The sequence below is a fragment of the Triturus cristatus genome, chromosome 1_2, assembly GCF_964204655.1.
Source record: "Triturus cristatus chromosome 1_2, aTriCri1.1, whole genome shotgun sequence".
NCBI lineage: Eukaryota > Metazoa > Chordata > Amphibia > Caudata > Salamandridae > Triturus > Triturus cristatus.
The window spans coordinates 362,090,151-362,113,078 of record NC_140580.1 but is presented as its reverse complement, the minus strand read 5'-3'; the positions used below and the strand labels follow the sequence as shown (position 1 = coordinate 362,113,078).

Below are 22,928 nucleotides of genomic sequence, written 5' to 3'. Positions count from 1 at the left end.
GTTTAATCCATCACCGTTCTTTAGCCCACTCTGCCACCCCAGTTCAGACATGGCCATATGCAAATCAGTCTGACCATGTGCCTCATGGGAACAGTCCAGCCTGAACTGCCAAGCCATGTCTTCCCTGGACCGGAAACAAGCTTCCTAGGACCGGTTTCTGGCACTTCAGCCGTCTTCAGCCAGGCTTGCTTGAATCCAGTGGCGTGGATTTGCTCATAAAATGAGGATATTCTTTCAAAAACCAGGGTATCATTTTTAGGGCCAGATAACCTTCACTTTAGCCAATATTTCGTCCTTTGTTTGTTTGGTAAGTTTGCAATAAAAAAACAGTGTGCAAGGGTGTTTGTGAACTAGCCCATACAAAACTGTGCATTAGGGCAAATGAGTCACAAAGTGACGTTAATCGAAATATAGCCAAATTGCAGATGCACTGTATTTGCATAACAAAATTCCAGGACAAACATTCACAATTCACAAATTCTATGCAATGGTGGTGAGGAGACATTCAGAGTTAGTTCTACACTGGAGAAGGCGAGGACAGGAGCAGATTTTCAGTCACCTTATTTGATCAGACAGATATAGGCTAAACAAGGCAGACATACTTGATTTAGTTAATCAATTGTTTACTAATTTACAGCCTATGCTAGTGAATCAGACTGAATGCAGCCAGGTGATCCCTGTACAGGTTTATGTTTTGTGCTCCCGACCTATCATAGCATCAGAAAATTATCTAGTCCCGTGCTCCTTACACTTTTTGAATAAGACCCAATTTTTTAGAACGCCAATCTTTTGAGACCCACCTATCTTTAATGGACAAGAAGTGGACAATTTGTATTGTAAGTGAAGTATTGTGTGGTAGTACTCTCATTTATAGACAGCACATTTTTCATTGAAATATGATTAAACTATATTATAATTAATGGAATTCGGGTTTCAGCAAATATTAATCATTTGTGCATCACCAAGTAAAATGTCTTAATTTGTTTTGAACCTATTAAAATCTTTGTTTCCATCACACTCCAGAATTACAATGCAAATTTGCTCCATGTTTGTTTTCCTAACTGCTGAATAAGTACAGTTAATTTACAGGTATTTACATTGTGACATTTTTATTGTGTGTTACAAAAAATGACATCCTACAGTCTTTCTTTTCACACTACTTGTACACCAGAAAGGTGATCAGACATTTCACTTTAGTTTTTTGTTCTCTGACAGAGAAGTGAGATGACTTTGTAACCACCAATACACAAGTTAATTAAAAATGAGCAGCAATTTGTCTAAAGACATAGCTTGACTTTTGACCTTTGTCTTTGAAGTGCAGGAAATGTAACAAGATAAATGCATAATTTAAAGGCATCTTTATTTATTGTTTGGATTCACAACGGCCACCAAAAATCAGTTCTCGACCTGACCTACAATTTGGGAAACACTGATATAGGCACAATAGAAGTAGCTGGAGGTATATCAGGGTGCTCTGTCAAGGGTTATTAGAATTGTCCTAAATTCAGTGCTGACGATGATAAATATTTGCATTACTTTTTCAAATACCCCAGGAGATTTACCCACATTAAAGTTGAATTTTTACCAAACTGCACGTTTTCCCAACATCTTTGGATATGTAGATGGCAGACAGAGAACTATATACTCCCTTCTGCTACAAAGTTTCTATATAGTAAAAGAAAAAAACAACACTAATAGAACTTCCAGAAGTTGTTCAATACTGTTCAATGTAGAATATATATTCACAGACACTGTTGCCAAACCCTGCGAGAAAAAAACAACTCTCATTTTTCATCATTGTGGACTTTGCACTCATCTTACATTGGAGGTGCAAACTTGCATGGTGAGCATCACAATCCATGGCGATATATCATTCATTAAGTAACTTGGGCCCCCATTAGGATGGCGGGTGGATCGCCACCGCCGGGATCCGCCCGCCAGATGGCCCCGTATCACCCCCACCATATTAGAATGGCGAGGGGAACCGCGGCGGACGGAAAGGCCGTCCACCGCTTTTCTACCGGTCGGATTCAAGACAGGGCAGAATAGGCCCTTAATATGGTGGCGGTGCCTGGCAGGCACCGCCATCCATATTAGTATGTGGTATTTACAATGCCTTTGGAAAGGCATGTGGATTTCGCTTCGGGGGCCCGTTGCGGGCCCCCAGGGGGGGCTGCACTTGGGGGATACCTATGGTACCCCCCAACATTGGCAAGGACATGGTGGCAGGCACCGCGCGGTGCCTGTCACGTTGTGCATGCCAATGCACAACATGCATTATTGACATTGTGGTGGGTGCTGCTTACAGCACCGCCCACCGCAATGTTAATAATGCGGGATACGACCGCCAGGGTGGCAGTCGCATCCTGATCGCCATGGCGGGACCGCCGCACCTCTTGCTGGCGGTCCTGTTTGCCGTTGCGGTCCGCCCGCCATCGTAATGGACCTCTTAGTATGTTCATACCCATCTTTGTATGTGACAAGTGAAATAGTGCTTGCCATTTGGCCATAGATCCTCACACTATATCTACATCCATCAATACAAAAGAAGCATCACTATAATGAAGAACATAAGCAGGCAAGAGCAGGCACAGAAATACTCTTTGGCATTTTAAAGGACAGATTTCTTTCTCTACATTAAAGTGGTGGTGTCCTGGAATACTTCAACGCTCCTGCTACATGTACCTGTGCTACCCTCTGCACTGTCAAACTACTTATAAACACTTCCTCACGCCCAATAAGTGATAATGCTGTCCTAATCCCTGCACTAGAGTTTTGTAGTTCTTCTAAAAAACTTGTGACCTGACCTAATGTTCTTGCTTGGTCCCCATTTTGAGGAGTTAACTCCGCCTATAGATTTAAAGTGTGTCACACATGTTAGAGGTACTTTCAGGTAAATACTTTTTAGAGCTACCAAAATTCTGAAGCGGACTGTTGGAGTGGTGTTGTCATCACCTCTGTGCTTTCCCTTCTTTCCTTTTCCCTGCTGAGCCTCAATAGTGTTTTCACAGCATAAGATAGATGATTCATGCTATTTGTCATGGATCAAAGCCTTATGCATAGTTTTGCACAGGTTAGTTAACAAAAAGCCTTACACTATTTTTTATGATTTCCAAGCACAGCAACTTCAATGTTTCAGATATGTTGTGCCAATACCCGAGCATCATCTTTTTCACTTGCTATTCTAGTTGGTTCTCGAATACATGCCCTTGCAGTGGTTATTATTGGCCAAAGCACCGAGCGTCGTCGAGTGACGCTAACTGTGGCAATTGTTGTCCTGGTTGTTCACAAAGTAACAACACTAGCTGGTAGCTTTGTCACGCCTTCAGGTGCCTCTACATCCACTGGAATGTTAGTGGGGCTATCCAAGCCTGGTAAATTGGACTGTGCAATGTACATAACCTCTCCTTGTGTGTCAGAGTGGCACTTTGTGTAAATGGTTCTGCATTTAGAAAGTGTTGTCATGATAAGTGATTTTCTTCAACAAAAGTGCATATACCAGTATATGTAATAGCAGAAGTATTAAGATTGGGAAAAAATATGTTTGAAAAGTCTAAACTTGAGGATGATGTTTAAGATATTGAAGACTTATTATGCATAACTTATTACATTATTTGACTTATATTTTGAAATAGAGGTTTGTTGCCACTACTAGTCCCATGATGCATTGTGCTTATAGAAGAAATTGATTTCTTTTGCATGTTTAAAAAGTTTGAGAAATAAATTGCTATTTTTTTGTGTATGCATGATCCTCATTGGTACCCCCTTACACAGTGCAATGGTGCATTACCTATTGTGATGGCCACTGGTCTTGGCACTGCTTGCTGATAGCTTCTCGTTGAAACTTGGAAGTAATCACTTCCACCATTGGTGTTGGGGGTCTGCAGTACTCAAACGATCTTCTGTGTCAGTAACCTCTGCTTGTCAAGCTTTCAATCTCTCTATGAGATTGTAATAATACTCCAGCTTTCTGCTTTATATTGTGGTCATCTTTGTACTTCCCACAGCTTTGATGCAGTTTCTAACTGTTCCCCATATAAATTTTGGCGTCTTCAGGGATATTAAAAGACGAGGTGCTTAAGAGTTTGTCACTCACAGGTGCTCACGCACTCCTCCACCAAGATTTCATATTCAGCATCTCTGAACATTCTTTCTCTGGAACCATCCTCAGTTGATTTTTTTACTTGTCATTTTGGAAATATAATGTTGGCAGCGTGGTAAAATAATGGTCTTTGCTCCCCTACCCTCTATTACTGCACCTGGCTCTCTTAATGGTTCGCTGATGTCATCAGTAACTACTAGTGCAGCGCTTGGAATCGGTTTTTAGCCACTGTCAATCACAACAATTCTGTATTGCAGTAGTTGGTACATTTGTAAATCTACAATAACAATTAGCATTTTGCGAGTCTTTATTTCTTGCAAATCACAAAAAGTTAATTTTAGATTATGCAGAGTAGGCCTTAGTTGTCTAGGTCCCAGGAGATGCCCTTCGGACCAGCACTCATAAGCTGAAGGTTACTCTCTCTCTTGCAGATCCACATTCAGATAATCTTTTCTTGAGACCCAGTGAAGTGCAGATACATGTTTATGTCATCCAAACAGAAATGGAGCAATGGGGATATGATATTATGTTCAGTTTTTGCTTGGAACTGATTATAGGATACCAAATTGTTAAGCTTGGGGGAGAACAGTCACAGTTTTGACTGAGCTCACACAAGCCTAAACAGTCTGGTACCTATATGGTTGAATGGTTCATGTGAGGAATAATTGTCTGACCCAAGCAGCTTGGCTCAAGCACAAAGCTTGTCCTTATAGAAATACACATTGTACAAGTGCAACTAACCTCAGTGAACTAATGCACCCGCTGCAGGAGCCTGCATTTGAACTTGTGGTCTTCAGATCAAATCCCATCAGTCCACTCAGCCTTTCCAGCCACCTCCTTTGTGAACCAGAACACCAAGCAACACAAAACCAGGTTTGCCATGATTAGGGCTCATTAGTTAGGTGTATCTTGGTTCAAGTGTCTGGGCATAACCTTGCCTAAGAAATCAAGCAGTTACGGAAAGGTACCAGGACAGTGTGGGAGATTACCAAGTGTCCTATTCTCCACAATTAAGTGCTGGTTGTGCTCACCATCCACCACCGACACAGCCCAAGTTAAGTACCGATGGTGGTGGCATAAATGTAAAATTTCCAAGGCATTGAGAAGCAAAGTTTAGGAGCTAGAGGCGAGGTGTATGCAAAAACGTTCCTCACTTTATAGCACATAGCTGATGCAAAATGAACACATGATAAAGACTAACTAAATTTCCCATGATCTAAGAAAGAAATTACAAAACAAAAAATACCACCACGCAGTACCCTTTGATGTCCATAAACCCCTGTATAACCCCCTCCCCCACTTTAGGTGAAACACTGCGGTCTATGATCCACACCTTCTACTCCTGATTCTGCTTCTCACTTGTATCATGAAACAAGGCAACACAGTAATTTCATCCCACTTCAAAACATCTTTTTTTATTGCTATACACAATTTTGAGACTGCAGCATGCAATAATACGGAAAAAAGGTTACATATTAATCTTTTTACCTAATGGTACTCTCTAAAACATTTTGCTTCATCGGTGGGCTATGATCACACTTTAAATGTGATCTAAGGTGGAATAATTCTTGCCTCTGTGTCCTTAACCGAATCAAACCATTCTTACTTGATAGCTAGGCATGTTTATATTCTATGTTAGAACTAGAGGCGAGGATTAGGCATGCTTAAAGTTTGCTCACCAAAAGTTCAGACTTTTAGGTAATTGGTCTAGAGTAGAATTTCTTATTGACCAATTTCAACAACTAGTCGACTGCATGCATAACGTCCTCCAATCTTTTTCCTAAGGAGAACACCTCAGATGCCATTGTCCACCTTGTTGAGCGTGCCCTGAAGCTTCATTAATTCCAACCTCTTGCATTATCCATCTAACCCATTTGGCAATGGAAGAGGTGGGCACCACTTTGAAGGGTTTCTGAAGGGCAAGCAAATGTTGGTGCACTCTCACTGGTCTGAAATCAGCCATCATCTCCTCGTAGGTTTTGATATACTTTACCACGTACAATTTGGAACATTCTTATCCAGCTTTTCTGGAATGTTCAAACAGTATGTGGTAAGGTACATCAAAATAATTAATTTTCTATTGAATCTTTTCATTTCGTGGCAGGATAGCGGGTTCTGTTAAAAGTAGCTTGCTCTATAGAAAACATTGTCCCAGTGATGTCCACTGCCATCACATTCGATACCCATCTACGCAAGATATCACTGTTAACTATGCTTAGAACTCCTTTCGCGACAAGAGCTCATTATCCTGCCACGAAAAGAAAAGATTCATTAATAAGGGGCTCAATACGATGGCGGAACGATTGCCACCGCCAAGCCGGCACTGGCAATCGTTCTGCCATCATCATGAGATTTACCCCACGCCACGTTATGCTGGCGGTGGGTATCGCGGCGGACGGAAAGTCCGTCAGCCGGTGACAACCGTCATGATTGCCTGGAGGACCGGTCAGCATGCCTACAATGGTGGCAGAGCCTAGCAAGCTCCGCCCGCAGAGTTATGATGCTGGCGGAAGCCAGCCTTTCCATGGCGGTTGAACCGCCATTGAAAAGCTGGCGGGGCATGTCTTTGGGGGCCTATTGCGGGCCCCCCTTGTGATGGGGGGAGGTGTGGACCCCTACATCTCACTGCACCAAGTGGCAGGCACAGTGTAGATCCTGCCACCTAGTGTAGTGAAATGCACAACATGCTCTTTTTGACATCGCGGCAATGCTGCTGTCAGCAGCCACCGCCGCAATGTTAAGGGTGCTGAATCCGACCGCAGCTGTGGCGGTCCCATAATAATTGTGTATGTGGGACTGGCGCATGCATGGGGGTTGGACCCAATCACCGCCTTGGTGGCGGGCGGACCAAGTCCGTCCACCATCGTAATGAGCCCAAAAGTTATTGTCCCATAAACATGAATACCTTGGTTCCTGGGGTTTCAACAACCTAACTCCTCTAATCAGTTTGCAAAACCAGGGTTCCTCAATCGGAAAGTTATCCGCCTTCATTGCCAACCAAAAAGTACTGACCTTTCTATAAGTCAAATCGACTTCAAACAAAAATGATGATATGCAAACTGCCTGTCGCACGTGAATTAAGGCACTTACCATACACCAACAAAGTCATTGCCTCCATGTGGAGTGGTACTTTCATAATGGTCCCATCCACCCAAGCTTTTTAGATAAGGTTACAACCTACCTCCGAAAGGCAAGGCATAACCCAGTGTTCCCTGTAACATTCCATGCTATCAATTTCACTGATCCTTCTAGAACCAGAATTGATCGAAACCTGGATAGAGCCACTGGGAAACAGATCCAGCAGAGCCATGCTTGGGGCCTCCAACCCAGAGTCACCAGTATCAGATCAGCCTGCTGATGGCTTCATGCGAGCCAACACTCTACCAATCATGGCAAATGGAGAAAACAGATCGCTCCATGCCCCTGTCTAGTCCTGCAGAAACACATCTGCTACTTTTGCCCTATGTTCCAGGCACCATCTAAAATATTCCAGAAGCTGATAGTTGTGCCTGGAGGCAAAAAGATAATTCTCACATATGCCCCAAACTCTGCATTACAGTGGAGAAGAGTCTGTGATCCAGCATCCAATCTCTGGAACCGTGAATGACCCTGGAGTTCCAGTCTACTATAACATTTTGGTGACTGTGGATGTACTCTACATGACAGAAATCTAGATTTAGAGGCAGTAGTGCCAGAATCCTTTGCCAGTCCCTTGGATTGTGTGTTCCCACATCCAATGACAGAGCTAACCGAGATCACAAAGTCGATCTTAAGTGGATGTTTGATGAAACAACGAAAACATCTACAATGAAGGTTTTTACAACAACAGTGGAACAGCGACATTGCCCTAACATCGCCAATATTCACAAAAAACGTCATTATGACGCAGCCACATAGGAAAACATTAAAACTTCCATTACCACGAATGCCAGTATCATGCAGTTATACCATACATACTGTTAAAACGTCTAATATAAATAAATATTGTATTGTGTTTTAATAATGTGTAACATAAAAAATATACTTTCTGTATTTTATTTCCCAAGAGTAAAGGGCAAAAAATGACAAATACAGCAAAATAATTCTGTAAATGTAAGCATATAACACATTTTAGTTTCAGTAGTCCTTCATTTATGTTATCCAGGCAAAATGGCTGTCACTGTCTGTCTTGAACTCAAAATAACATGAAGCATGAATGATCGAAATAAAAAAACGTTTTGTCACATTCTAATCAACCTTAAAAAAAGGAGTCCAAAACATATTTTGTTTTAAATTATAGTATATCTCAGAAAAACATATAAATGCAGCCGACCACCATTTTGTGCTCAGTGGTTCACTGACACAGTTCATCACCACACTGCTCTGAGAGTTCCTATGAGAAATTCTGCTTTTTGTCAAGATAGTGCCATTTATCAGTAGAAGTCACTACAAAATTCACAGTAAACAACTTTATTCGCAACACTTAATTGAGATTAACTAAAAATAATTACATTTTTTTTGATTAATGGATTACTGGCTGGTTTACCTGCTGCCTTAATTTTGCGACAACAGCAGAAACCCAAAAAATGTAAGCAGTATTAAGAATGTAGTTTAAAAGTGACTCACAATAACTTTACGAAATACAATTCTAATATGACTACTTTAACCGCATTTCTCTGGGCATGTACTTGCGGTGGTTTAAGGGGCAGCATTTTTAATCTACCACCACTAGTGGCGCATATCAAGGCAAGTGCTGGACAGTAACTGGAGGCAAATTTTCCATTCTAACTACGCTAGGGGCGTCCATCAGGGCAGGTACTGGACATTTACTGGGGCTAATTTTCTATTCTAACTCCGCTGGGGCATCCCTCAAGGCAGGTTCTGGACTTATAGAAGTTGAAACGTTATCACAAAGATTGCAAATTAAACCTAAAAAAATACAGTTGTAATTTTTTTACCCACATTTCAACATACAATCTTCACTCCGACATTTGTAAAAGATTTACACCTTACCTGCACAAAACAAAGTCGTACTGGCATAGTAGGTACAAAGTTAGGGGGTCATTAGAATACCGAGCGGATCGCCACCGCTGGCTCGGCGGTGGCGATCTGCCTGCCATCCCAACCCGATTTACCCCCGCAATATTATGATGGCGGGGGGTAATGCGGCGGACGCAAAGTGCGTCTGCCACTTTTCCGCCAGTCGGCAATCGTTCTGATTGCCGGCCCGGCGGACTTGGGCCTCAATATGGTGGCGGTGCCTAGCAGGCACCGCCGTCCATATTAGGATGCAGGGTGTCACAGGAAAGGCTGGCGGAGAATTGCTTTGGGGGCCCATTGCAGGCCCCCGGGGGAGTGGGGGGGTCTGCACTTGGGGGGTACTGTACTCCCCTACATTGCCATGCACAAGGTGGCAGGCATGGCACGGTGTCTGTCACGTTGTGGCAATGCACAACAAGGCACTTTGGCATTAGGCGGGTGCTGCTGTAATGGGGAATGCGACCACCAGGGTGGCGGTCGCATCCTAATTAGAGGTGCGGGACCGCCGCACATATGGGGGCCGGTCCCAGCCCCTTACTGTTTTTTAAAAGCAAATAAATACCAAAATAAATACAACCTAAAGAAATCAACGATATTGGGCAGGTGCTGGACAGAGACTTGGTGCAAAATTTTCTATTCAGCCTCCTCTGGTGGTGTCCCTCAAAGCAGTGACTGGACAGTGACTGAGGGCTACATTTTTATTCTAACTTCGCTGTGGGCATCCCTTGGGGCAGATGCTGAGCAGTAACTGGGGCTACAGTGACTGGAGATTAAGAGGGTCATTATGATAGCGGGCGGATCGCCACCGCCCGTTTGGCAGTGGCGATCCACCCGCCAAAATCTACACCCCACATGACTTCCCCCCCGGGAAGACCGTCCGCCGGTTTTCCACCGGTAGGCAATCCGCCCGATTGCCTACTGGGCGGAAAAGCCCAGGAATATGGTCGCGGTGCCTTGCAGGCACCGCCATCCATATTATCATCATGGCGGTGAACTGCCTTTCCATGGTGGAGACTCCGCCATGGAAAGGCAGGCGGGTTTGTATTTGGGGGCCCGTTGTGGGCCCCCACGGTGTTCAGGGGGTGAGGGTGCACATGGGGGGTACCTAGGGTACCGCCCTGCATTTGAATGCACAAGGTGGCAGGCACCGCGCGGTGCCTGTCCGGTTGTGCATTCAAATGCACAACATGCATTTTACAGCACCACCCACCGCAATGTTTAAAATGCGGGATGCGCCCGCCAGTCTGGCGGGCGCATCATAATGCCACTTGCGGGACTGCCGCGACAATGGCGGGCGGTCACGTTTCCCGATACGCTCCGCCCGCCATCGTAATAGGCCCCTAAATTTCTATTTCAACTCACCTGTGGGCATCCCTCAGGGCAGGTTCTGGACAATGACTGGGGTCTAATTTTCTATTCCAACTACGCTAGTGGCGTCCCTCAGTGCAGTGGCTGGACAGTGACTGAGGGGAGCTAAATATTTATTCTAACCCCACTGTGGGCGTCCCTGAGGGCAGATGTTGGACAGTAACTGGGGGCTAATTTTCTATTCTAACTCCCCTGGGGGCATCCCTCGGGCAGAAGCTGGACAGTGACTGAGGTCTAATTTTGTATTCTTACTCCGCTGGGGGCGTCCCTCAGGGCAGGTGCTGGACAGTGCCTGGAGATTCATTTTCCATTCTAACTCAGCAGGAGGAGTTCCTTAGGTCAGGTGCTGGACCGTGACTGGTGGCAAATGTTTTTATTCTAACTCCGCTGATGACGTCCCTCTGAGCAGGTGCTGGACAGAGATTGGAGGCTAATTTTCCAATCTAACTCTGCTGGGGGTGTCCCTCAAGGCAGGTGCTGGACAGTGGCTTTGGGAGCAAAATGCAAAGGTGACTCCACTGGGGGGATCCCCTAAAGGAGATGCAGCTCTTAGGGCAAGTGATATAAATATGTGTGGAAAGCCAAAACTTTACATTGGAAAATATACATAATTTGTATTTTTCTTAATCGAACAACATACCTTCTTGCCAGCTTCCATTGTGAAAATCTGAACACCTTCTCTACCCACAAAAAGCAGTATTTTCATTGTAAGTACAGAAATTATATTTTTTCTGAAACAACAAAATACTAAACATATACTACTTAAAGAAAATACCATTATTACTTTTTTTCACCCAACGCGTGAACCACCTACTGCAAAATTACTGAAGTTCAACTACTACCTAAAGCTCCAGAACAAACATAGCAAGTGTACCCCAAGGTAAACACAGGAGTAAACTCTGACTTTTCATAGAAAAAATGAACAACATTTTTCCTCTAGGCAACAAGAGTTATCAAACTACAAAACGATTCATTCCACATAACATTAAAAAATGATCTTTCTCTGCAGACAGGAAAAACTAACGTACATTTTTCGTCTTTCCACAGATAAAAACAAATGAAAGCATATCAATATTAGTGCATAAATGTAATAAAAACACCTTTTTTATTTGCCTTTTTATTTTACAGACCACAGCATACTGGCATCGTCTCGTCAAATGCTCTATGTAAAATCAAATCGTGGTAACAGACTATTAAAGTATAGTGGCTATCTTTACTGTAAGGAGAAGAGAACAGATCCCAGGAATTATTGGAGGTATGTGGAGTATTCCTCATCCCATTGCACTGGCAGAGCAGTTACTCTGGAGCAGACTGTTTTTAGTACAACAGATCATGGATCACTGACAACATATCGAAGGACAAAATATTGTGTTCCCAAAATATCGGAACATAAATATCGATGTCAAAAATATTGACATCCTATCTTCATAATGGTAAGTACTAAAATATCCCCCAAAAATATATAGTTGTTGAAATGTATCAAACATAATGTAAAATAAATTAAATAATACATATAACTTAATAAAAAATATTTTGAATTTGAAAAATGTAACAATTATAAGTAATAAAGGTGATGCGAAATAAATTAAACATACATATATAAAATGTAATATATATATTTAATTAGTAATAATTAATGAATAATTATTTTAATAAATTATAAAATGTTAGAAATATATAAAAGAAAATATAAAGACATATATATATATATATATATATACACACCTGTACGATTAAAAATAAAAAAATATATGTTATAAATTAACTTTTTAAAATATTTATTAGTTTTTAAAACAACATTTTACACTACATTAAGTGCAACAGTAGGGAAAGTATTGGATAGCGGAGGGGAATAAATTACTATTCCCACTCCAGCGAGTGCAACAATAGAGAAAGTGTTGGATAGCGGAGAGTAATAATTAACTATTCTTACTCCAGCGAGTACAACAGTAGGAAATTGTTGGATAGTGGAGGGGAATAATTTACTATTCCTACTGCAGCGAGTGCAATAGTAGGGAAATTGTTAGATAGCGGAGGGAAATAATTTACTATTCCCACACCAATGAGTCCAACAGTAGGGAAAGTGTTGGATAGCGAAGGGGAAAAAATTACTATTCCCACTCCAAGGAGTGCAACAGTAGGTAAAGTGTAGGATAGCGGAGGGGAATAATTTACTATTCCCACTCCAGCGAGTGCAACAGTAGGAAAAGTGTTGGATAGCGTAGACATAGAAATTATTATTTCTACTCCAGTGAGTGCAACAGTAGGGAAAGTATTGGATAGCGAAGAGGAAAAAATTACTATTCCGACTCCTGCGAGTGCAACAGTAGGGAAAGTGTTGGATAGCGTAGACATAAAAATTACTATTTCCACTCCAGCGAGTGCAACAGTAGGGAAAGTGTTGGATGGCGTAAAGGTAAAAATTGCTATTCCCACTCCAGGGAGGGCAACAGTAGGGAAAGTGTTGGATAGCGAAGGGGAATAATTTGCTATTCCCACTCCAGGAAGTGCAACAGTAGGGAAAGTGTTGGATTACGGAGGGGAATAAATTACTATTCCCACTCAAATGAGTGCAACAGTAGGGAAAGTGTTATATAGCGAAGAGGAAAAAATTACTATTCCCACTCCAGGGAGTGCAACAGTAGGTAAAGTGTTGGATAGAGGAGGAGAATAATTTACTATTCCCACTCCAGCGAGAGCAACAGTGGGAGAAGTGTTGGATAGCGTAGACATAAAAATTACTATTTCCACTCCAGCGAGTGCAACAGTAGGGAAAGTGTTGGATAGCGCAGGGGTAAAAATTACTATTCCCACTCCGGAGAGTGCAACAGTAGGGAAAGTATTGGATAGTGGAGGGGAATAATTTACTATTCCCACTCCAATTAATACAACACTAGGGAAAGTGTTGGATAAGGAAGGGGAAAAATTACTATTCCCACTCAAGCAAGTGCAACAGTTGGGAAAGTGTTGGATAACGGAGGGGAATAAATTACTATTACCACTCAAGCAAGTGCAACAGTAAGGAAAGTACTGGATAGCGGAGGGGATAAAACCAAAGATTACAGCTATTGAACCTGAATCTCCAAAACAAAATAAAAACAAAACAATTACCAAAAATATTTATCAATTAATAAATATTAATGATCAACTAATGATTAATTTATTTAAACTAAATTACTTTCCACCCTCTCCCCCAATAAAAACACACACTTAAAATTTTTTACACAATTTTCATTACTAATTTTACATTAATAATGAATCCATAACAATTAACAGCAATTCATTAAAAAATCTTTTTATTTCTTTCTCAAATTTACAACTATAAACCCCACAACTTCAAATTCTAAATTATTCCACAATTAGCATATTTAATTTTAATTAATTAATTAGCATTAACAAATAATCAATTATAAATAATTTACCTCCCACCATATTACCCTTAAATGACACCACCAATGTTGTAAACATGACACAATTAACATAATTAATTGTTAACAATTAACAAGAAAAATAAAGCAATAATAAATTAATTCACACAATTAACACTATAAAATAACATTAACAAAATTTTATAATAACATTCAAAAAGAATTTAGTAAAATTAAATTACATCCCACCCTACTCCCCTAAACTAACTTTAACTTACACTGATGAACCCTTCCTGCTGCATATCAATCACAACCATCAAAAAAATAGTACTAATCTTTAGCACAGCCCATAACCTGGTTAGCCTTGAAAATAGTGAAATTTGGGTGATGTATGGGACCTTTAGGTTGACACCTCATCCATTCACCCAAATTTACACTATTCATGCTAACCTCAATAATACTACAGTTCCATTAGTATACAGCTTGCTCCTGGACAAGCAATCCTCAACCTATACTGAATTGTTCTCAGTGATAAAATCTAATACAATAAAAAACATCCTAGGAAAGTGATAATTTACTTTGAATTGACTATGATGAACACGGTAACCAGAAGAATTCTACACTTCAATTTCAGAATCTTATGTTTTTTATCCAAAGTGATGACAAATTGCCCATCTGCTAAATTAATTTGAAGACACCTGTATTGGTTGTCTAAGCTTTCAGATCATAGGAGGAAGTCAAGATTTTCAATTGAATGGTGAAACAGTTACATAACCTGCATAGAGGGAGGCACAAAAGCAAACAATGCTACTGAGGGATGGCACAATGCCTTCAACAGAGCAATTACAAAACATCACCCCAACCTATATTATTTCTTCAAAATGTTTAAGAAGGAAAAAAGATTCCAAGAAATGCAAATTGCACAATCAATGTCAGGTAGCCTGAACCCGCGTGTTTCTAAACAAAGTAAGGAAATGTCCGAGCCACTAATGGCCAAAATCCAACAGTTTTCGTTGATGGGGGCTTCAGACTACCTGGAACCTCTTACGTGCATCTTACACTACTAAGAATAACTATCTAATTGTAACATTACTTGCCTGTTTAAAAATAAAAAACACATTTCCATTGGCTTTTCTGCAAAAATATTTTCAAATAAATTATGTGTATTTTGGGGTTCCGACCTATTGCTGTCTTCTTTCTTCATCTCTTGGTGACTTTTTTTATCACCACCTGTCACCAAGAGGCTGCAGTACTCCAGCAATCCTTGAAGGGCTGAATAAATCCACGGAAATTTAAATTCCAGATACGCATGGTTTGTAAAACGAAACCATTTCCTACAAGCTAAATTCCACAAAAAAATAAATAAATAATGTCTTAAAAACGTAACTACCCAAAAATCAATTCCCGGAAAGTAGAACTATGGGCCTCATTACGATGGCGGGCCTTCTGCCATTGTGCTGTTGTTTTCCCCCGCCAAATTACGATAGCGGGGGGAATCGTTGGTGCAGCGTGGCCGTCGGCAGGACCGCCCACCACGGTTCCACAAGGCAGTCCCTTTCTGACCGCCTTGAGGAATTAAACCATAGGCTCACATTGCGGCAGTGCCTTGCAGGCACCGCCGTAGGGATTAGGATATCCTTTTCATCCATTCGTTTTGCGGCGGCCAAACTGCAGCAAAACGAATGGCGGAAATGGATTTGGGGGCCCGTAGCGTGCCCCCCTTGATCCCTGGACTGGGTCACATGGTGCCTGCCACGTAGTGCAGGGATATGCAAGGGCCTTTCATTTTGCATTGCGGCGGGGACTGCTGAACACATCCCCGCCACAATGCAAAATATAGGTGATGCGACTGCCATGGTGGCGGTCGCATCGTAATTTGGATTGTGGGGAGGCCGCCTCATGGGCGGCCGGTCCCAAATCCAACACTTAGGGATTAGGATATCCCTTTCATCCATTCGTTTTGCGGCGGCCAAACCGCAGCAAAACAAATGGCGGAAATGGATTTGGGGGCCCGTAGCGGGTCCCCCTTGATCCCTGGGACTGGTCAAGGGCACAGGGGGGCACCTATAGTGCCTTCCTACATATCCCAGCACCATGTGGCAGGCACCGCATGGTGCCTGCCACGTAGTGCAGGGATATGCAAGTACCTTTCATTTTGCATTGCGGCGGGAGCTGCTGAACGCATCCCCGCCACAATTCAAAATATAGGTGATGCGACAGCCATGGTGGCGGTCGCATCGTAATTTGGATTGTGGGGAGGCCGCCACATGGGCGACCGGTCCCAAATCCGACACGATGGCGGGCGGACGGAAGCCCGTCCACCATCGTAATGAGCCCTTATGGGTTTTTTTTTTATTCTGTTCAAGAATCCATTTTCCAGAACGTATCAACTTCTAAAATCCAAGAGTAGTGTCATGCACAAATGTGCAACGCATAAGCTAAAAACCCAGCTGGAAATGTGATCTTGTTTAAGCAGAGCCATTTGAAAATTAAGATACATTGGAAAAATGTGTAAGTCCCAAACAGCAATCTTGTTGCAAATGGTATGAAAAAATGCAACTTTCCCCAGGAGCTATGTGGTCTTCGTTCCGATAGATCATCAATCTCAATAAAAAATGTGTTGCAAATAAATATTAAAATGTTGCTTTTATTTAAAATAGATGAATTTTTTTGGTGACTTTTTTAAAACCTATTTTGAGAAAATAACAACCGTCCGTGGATCTTGGATGGCAAAGGAGGTTCAGTCTGAATATATGCGATGCTTGGAGTTCCTCAATCACCTCCCCATGTACGGAGGGTCTAGGTCGCCAAGACCTACTCTCCTCTGCCACATCACTAAGTGTATCCTCATAATCCATCCCACCCTTCCTAGGGTGTTCCCATCCAATGGGAAAACCTCAAGGACAGCATTGTTGTTAATTTTTCCAGGTCTATCTGCCTTCCGGGAAGAGGGTTGCGGCTTGAGCTAAGACGCACTGTTAAGGAAAGAGTCCCTGGGTTTGTCCTAGATCTCCAAGTGTCCCTTGTTACACTTTGGGGCAGCTTTCTTTGCTTGGGAGGTGTCCTAGTGTTACCTTGTGCTGAGGCCTTATATCCTGGGAACACTTTTTTTCTACTCAGATGGGTTTCTGCAAAGTGAGACACCAAGAGTAGCTGTTGTGCCTTTAGGGGTTTCAGAGCCTGACTCACAGCTTAGAAGACCAAAACGTCAGTGGGTTGGGGCAAACCAGGTTATTTGTGGGGGAGGGGTAGAATTCCTCTTCTACTCACTCTCCACACAGGGAGCACTGGTGATTGAGACTTTTCGAAACTCTCTGAATCTCATCACTGGGGACTCGTACAGACAACTCCTAATATCTCTTGGGGTAAATCCTGCTGTCATCTGTATCGCAATTAATGACACTCTGGTTGATGCTTTAATCAACCTGTCTTACCACTGTGTGGAGTTCTGGGTGTCAGATGAGGCCTTTATTAAGTGTATATGTCACTCGCTAACAATAATAAACGGGAACCTCTAGCCCCAGGGACATGCTCTGCTTCACATTGCCTCGAGGTCAGAACCTCCGACGCGCGGAGTCAGATTCAGCAAGGCCCCAATCACTGTCAATGAGAGCGTTGCAGAGTCACTGGGTGCTGAGACTGAAGAAATACTGATGGTGCATGTCTCAGCTTTGCAAACCACCCAATGTCTCTTGTCGGCCTGCAACTCAGCCCCTTAGACATGCTCAGGCTCCTCCCACAGTAGGAGCCTACCTTATGGGGGGCGGGGGGGAGGATCGTCTTTCATGATGGTTCATTGTCCTTAATGATGATTCCCCAAAGTCAGAAGCTGCCCTTACACAAGGCTCAATAGGCTCACTAATAATAGCAAGTACAATTCGAACCAAATGCAGAAAAGATAAATAAAACACATGAGGGCTTACCTCTGCTGCTGAGGAGCAAAGAAAATATGGACTTGGAAGAGCAATGATTAGTGGAAGGTTTTGTCATTTCCTACTTGGTTCATGAGAAATATAGTTAATGTTTCTTAAGTGTTCCCTTTCGTGTTTGCTGCTGAGCAATAAAGTGAGGAACGTTTATGCATAATCCTCGCCTTCGGTCCTGACACAAAAGCTGTTATAGTAATAACAAGAACAAACAACACAACAACAACAATGATAATCCAGAATCCAACAGTTAAACAGAACTCATTGGTAAAGCCATGCAGCATCAGGGAGCTTCAAAAAAGTGTCACAATTTAAAATAAAGTAATATTAGAAAACAACGTAAATACGAGATGCCAGCAATACTTAGTAATTCAAGAAACCTTTACTCACTTGTAACCCTACACTTAAAGTTTCTGGCTCTGGATCTTAGGCTTACGCAACGAAAGCAAACAAGGATGGAAGTTTTAATTAACAAGTACATTACATGATGAAATCCGCCACAGTCTCTCTGTCACACCCATTCCCAGAACAGGCTGTGCAACTGCGATCAACGCTCCCATGGAACATGGAGCCTAATATAGCAATGGTATTTATGGAGCGAGCAAGTCAAAGGCGCAAGGACACTTGGCCCCATTGCAGTCACAAAATGAACAGAGCAAATCAGAAGTCACTCAGAAGACTAACTTGTCTTTGATCTGACATAAAAAATATATTGACATTTAGATATTCCAAGCCACCTGCACATTTATTGTTGGGGTCTAAATTAATGTCTTAATCCAATCAACATTTTATAGACATTATCAGCTGTAGGTTACACTCACCTATCAGACTAGGGATAATCTAGAAGAACTGAAATCTTGCATTTCCTACATGGCCAAAAGACATTCTTTGAAAGATATTTACAAACGTTTTAGTGAAAGCTGTTAGGGCCTGACTTGGCTTGGATGGTTCTAGTAAATCCACCAGTTTCTGGATGAAGTGCTAAATTAGAAAGACAATCCAAGTGTCGAATTTTCTCTATTTCACTCCCTAAGTAGAGAAGAAAGTTCTGCAGGTGGTTGCAACACGTAACGCGAGTGAGGATGAAGCTAAAGTGATTTATCACGGGTAATGCTTACCATAACAGCAGGATTAAAATTAAGGCCTTCTGGTTCACAGCTAGCAAATGCTCTTTGATATGAGCCTGCGCAGTAAACAGGTGCTTGTTAAGGTAAGCACAAGTGTGCCTCTGCCTACAAGGCCCCATTAGAGGAGGATAGAGCTGTAGGCGTTATGGTATGGTGGCAACCGCGATCCTTATTCACCAAAGGGCTCTCATATGCCGTAATACAATTTGGTGCTTCCTACAATAGCCCTTTTGCATTGCGGTGCACCACATCAGTCTCTGCGCAAAACATTAATTAACGAGGGCCCAAGAGTGATATTTTATTCAACCCTCTCTCCACACCTCAGTGTTAATTCCTGCCAGAGCCCCAATAAATATGGCTTGTCGTTAAGGCAGAGTAATACCGCAGATGGTATTCTCGATATTGACCAGTATTACCATGTCTTTACTGGGCCATTTTGAGTTGTGATATCTGACATGGGCAACAAGAAGAAGATATCAGTGGTACCACACGAGCTTGCTTTTGGTTTTCCCAAAAACCAGCACATTTTCCAGGCACAATTCCAAATACTTATAGTAGGCGATATATAGCTGGAAATACTGGCCCACCTCTAATCCTTTTCGACCAAGGGCAGCATTATGGCTCACTTCGAATTTGGCGGTTGTCTGAGGACTATTCTTTTTTGCACCATACTTAATCTCACAAAATTTTCATCCATATTTGCCCACTTCCTCCCACCTCACGATAACACACCCGAAATCAGGCTTTCCAAAGACCATTCCAAATGGCAACATTCCTCCATATGGTGTAGTGGAGATATATTTTCAACTGCATAACAATGGGAATAATACTTTTATCCTTTGATGCAGAATATGGGAGTCTGCTATCCCTATGTAAAAAACTGCCTCTGTCTTCGTTATTACAGTCAAGTTGTGACGTAATGCAACCGGTCTACTTTAATAGTTTGTTACCATTCAGTTGTGACATCATAATGTCTGTAGCCACTGCCATCAACCAGAGTGAAAGCCATGTCTCACAGCATAACTTCAGTTGCAGTTTAAAGAATGAAAACGAGAACTGGTTTTTCTTCCTTCTGATCTAGGTTTCCCCAACTTTATTTTTATAATTGTTGCTTTAATGCTATGGGTCATGACCAGAAAGAGAATCTCACAGCACATTACTACACACTCTCAACTACAGTACTTTTAATCTGATTTACGTTAAGCCATGTTGCTTTTCACTGCAACGTGGAATATGCCAGGACGTAAAGAATAGTTATATCGTAAAGAACAAGAAATTTGATCTATGGACTGTAGCGATAAATGCATGAATGTACTCATTAGGACGCTTGCTTCAAATAACACGTTTCATTGAGCAACATTTATTTCGACTGCCACAGTAAGAATACATACATGAAAAATAAAGTATTTACAATGACCATTTATTTAGCACAATCCATAAACTGCATTGTCTCTTGGTGCTTAAATAGCATCTGTATTTAAAGAGAACATAATCACACTCAAGCGCTCTCGCCCCATGAAGGATAAACGACTAAGTTGGCCCTACAGTAAATTCAGATCTGTAAACTGTAGATTACACCGAAATCTCTGTACTGGATACTCAGAGCTATGCTCTCAGCCTTTTAGATTGTTCGACCCGTGTGAAATAATATTACAAATAAAATTTGGTGTGGATTCACAGGGTTTACTCATTGCAAGTTATTTGCACTCAATGGAAATGTTGTGTTACTTCCTACAAGTCTGATGTGGAATGCTGGTTCGGCCCAAGGGCAGTTGTTAGGCGTCATCGCAAGCCCACGTGATGCGTGGGCAATGGAAGTCGCCACACCTGTAGCAAAACATCCAGACCTGCAGTCAGTCAGTTCTTGGCACTGTGATTGGGTGTCGGCTTCTCCAATCATTTTCAGGTTGGTTCTGCGGTTGCCGCCCAGTCTCAAGTACCCACGTGTTTGGCCTCACTTCTTCCACCGTGGTGTCTTCACCTCTCGGATCGTGTAAACTCCTATGAGCAGTGCTCAAACTTGGCCACTACAGCCTGTAGGAGAATGACCTGATTTTTCTTGTAAGAAGCATGTAAAGTATACATTTTTAGAATGAGTCACAAAGAAGCACATTGAGTTGTTTTATTTTCTCTCTAGAGTTCCTCTTCAATGTAAACTCATGGCTTGACGTTTCTTTGATGTGCGCGGACAAATATCCTGGCCACAAAAGCATCAACTCTTTAACTTGCTAGTGTTAGAGTGCAGTTTTTAATACGCCTACTGAGTTTGCTAGGTTCCTAAATGGAGCAGTGCGCCATATCAGTTTATGAACAAGCATTATCAATGCAATAGGTCTCGCATTTGCAAGCGTTTAAGCTATTGGCATTGTAAATGACAATGCCTTTTATTTATGTGGTTTTTAAAGCAACACATATACAAAAGGTTCTGTCAATGGCTTATGCACCTTGTCACTTAAATCCTAACCACAAATGAGACGTGTAACTTAGTGTTCGGAAAATGAAAGTTTGCGCATGCGTGTACCTACAGGACCACCGCACATGCGTGATAACAAGCCACTTCACTTTGCATTCTCCAGATGAAAAGGAAGGACCCCAGAAGGCTGAACTACCACTGTCGCCATGCGCAATAATTTCAGGCCTCCCACGAAGCAGAAGGAAACCTCTGCAAGCCCAGAGTACAAGGGATTCATTCCCTCCCAGAAGCAGCACAGGCAGAGCAACGTCACTGCCATCTCCCCATGTTCTTGTCCCTATCAGGAGACAGGAGAATTAAAAAAGAAAACAGGAGGTTTCTGGGAATACTACCCTAGATGTAGCCAAGTTTCGGCTATATAAACTCCCCCAAATAAAATCTACTCATTTGGCACTAAGATAAGGAAAGAAGGCAATTGTCTGTATTTGTTCTCTCTAGCAACTGACACTTAACTCCCAAACCTGTGGTGCATGGGCACAACATTTTGAAAGCATTCCACTGCAATACCGCAATGTGTTTGTACCTCTGCCTGCTGTTATCCAACACTGGCTGCCCCAAAATGATGATGAGCTGGGCCAAACCCTCTCTGATACCGCAGACCCCTCAGAACCAGATCTGAAAGTAGGGACAGTGCGTCCATTGGGGGCGCTGCCCCACTAATGCCGGCACAGCCCCATTCATCATTCTAATTAAAGATATCAAATTCTTCTGTTCTACTGCGTCAGAACTTGTTCTGACGCTAGTACCAATCAGGACGCTGTCACGCTGAAGAGGGTGGGTCTGCGGCAGCACTGAGGGTTTGACTCAGACTGACAGCGGGTGAGCGCACTAGTGTGCATGTTCGACTTTGGGCTGGTCATTTTTATGACCAGCCCGAACATGCGCACTAGCCTTCCCCTTAGGAGACCTAGGGTTGCTTGTTGCCGCAGCCCCGGTCTCCTAATGGGCGGGGAGTATCCCTGCCCTCAACCAATCCTGCTCCCAGCATCAGTATTGGCTGAAAGGGGTTGTGACGTGGCTGTTCCAGTTCTGAAGTTGAGGCAGAAGGCGCCAAGGTGGCACGGACCCGGGTCAGGTACGTTTTTTATTTTAATTTTAAACCAACTCCCCCGGCCCCCACCCGCGAGTATTGCTAGTCGTCACTGCAGGCGGTGAGCACAAAGAGAAGGCGCTGTGGGAGCGGGCATATCTTTTCTTAAAGTGTTCAGGGACACCCGTTCGCGCATTGTGGGTACTGGGTACACACATACGTGCAGTGGACTTAGAAGGGACACAGGGCGCAGTCACTGGTACTACCGTGCTACGGAGCACAGCGGACGGGACCGGCCAGGCTCCTCTGGCTGTAGCGGGTCTCGGAGAGTTTGTGTAGGAATCAGATTGACGCACCAAGGGGTGTGCGTTAGAGGACAGACACCTCTTTCCTTATGCTGACCCCGAGGAGAGTTGGCACCTGTTTACTCGCTGGCGCTGCAGACCTGAGGCGAGACGCCTGCTGGTTGCACGTGACGTGGGCTGTGCGCTTTACTAGATAACTGGTTGCACTTG

At 42.7% G+C, this 22,928-nt stretch overlaps 1 protein-coding gene across 3 annotated transcripts in view; it reads right to left on the bottom strand.

Annotated features, from left to right (window-relative positions):
• Window positions 1–22,928, bottom strand: part of PER3 (period circadian regulator 3) — a 560,237-nt gene that overhangs the window by 402,624 nt on the left and 134,685 nt on the right. The window lies entirely within an intron of this gene.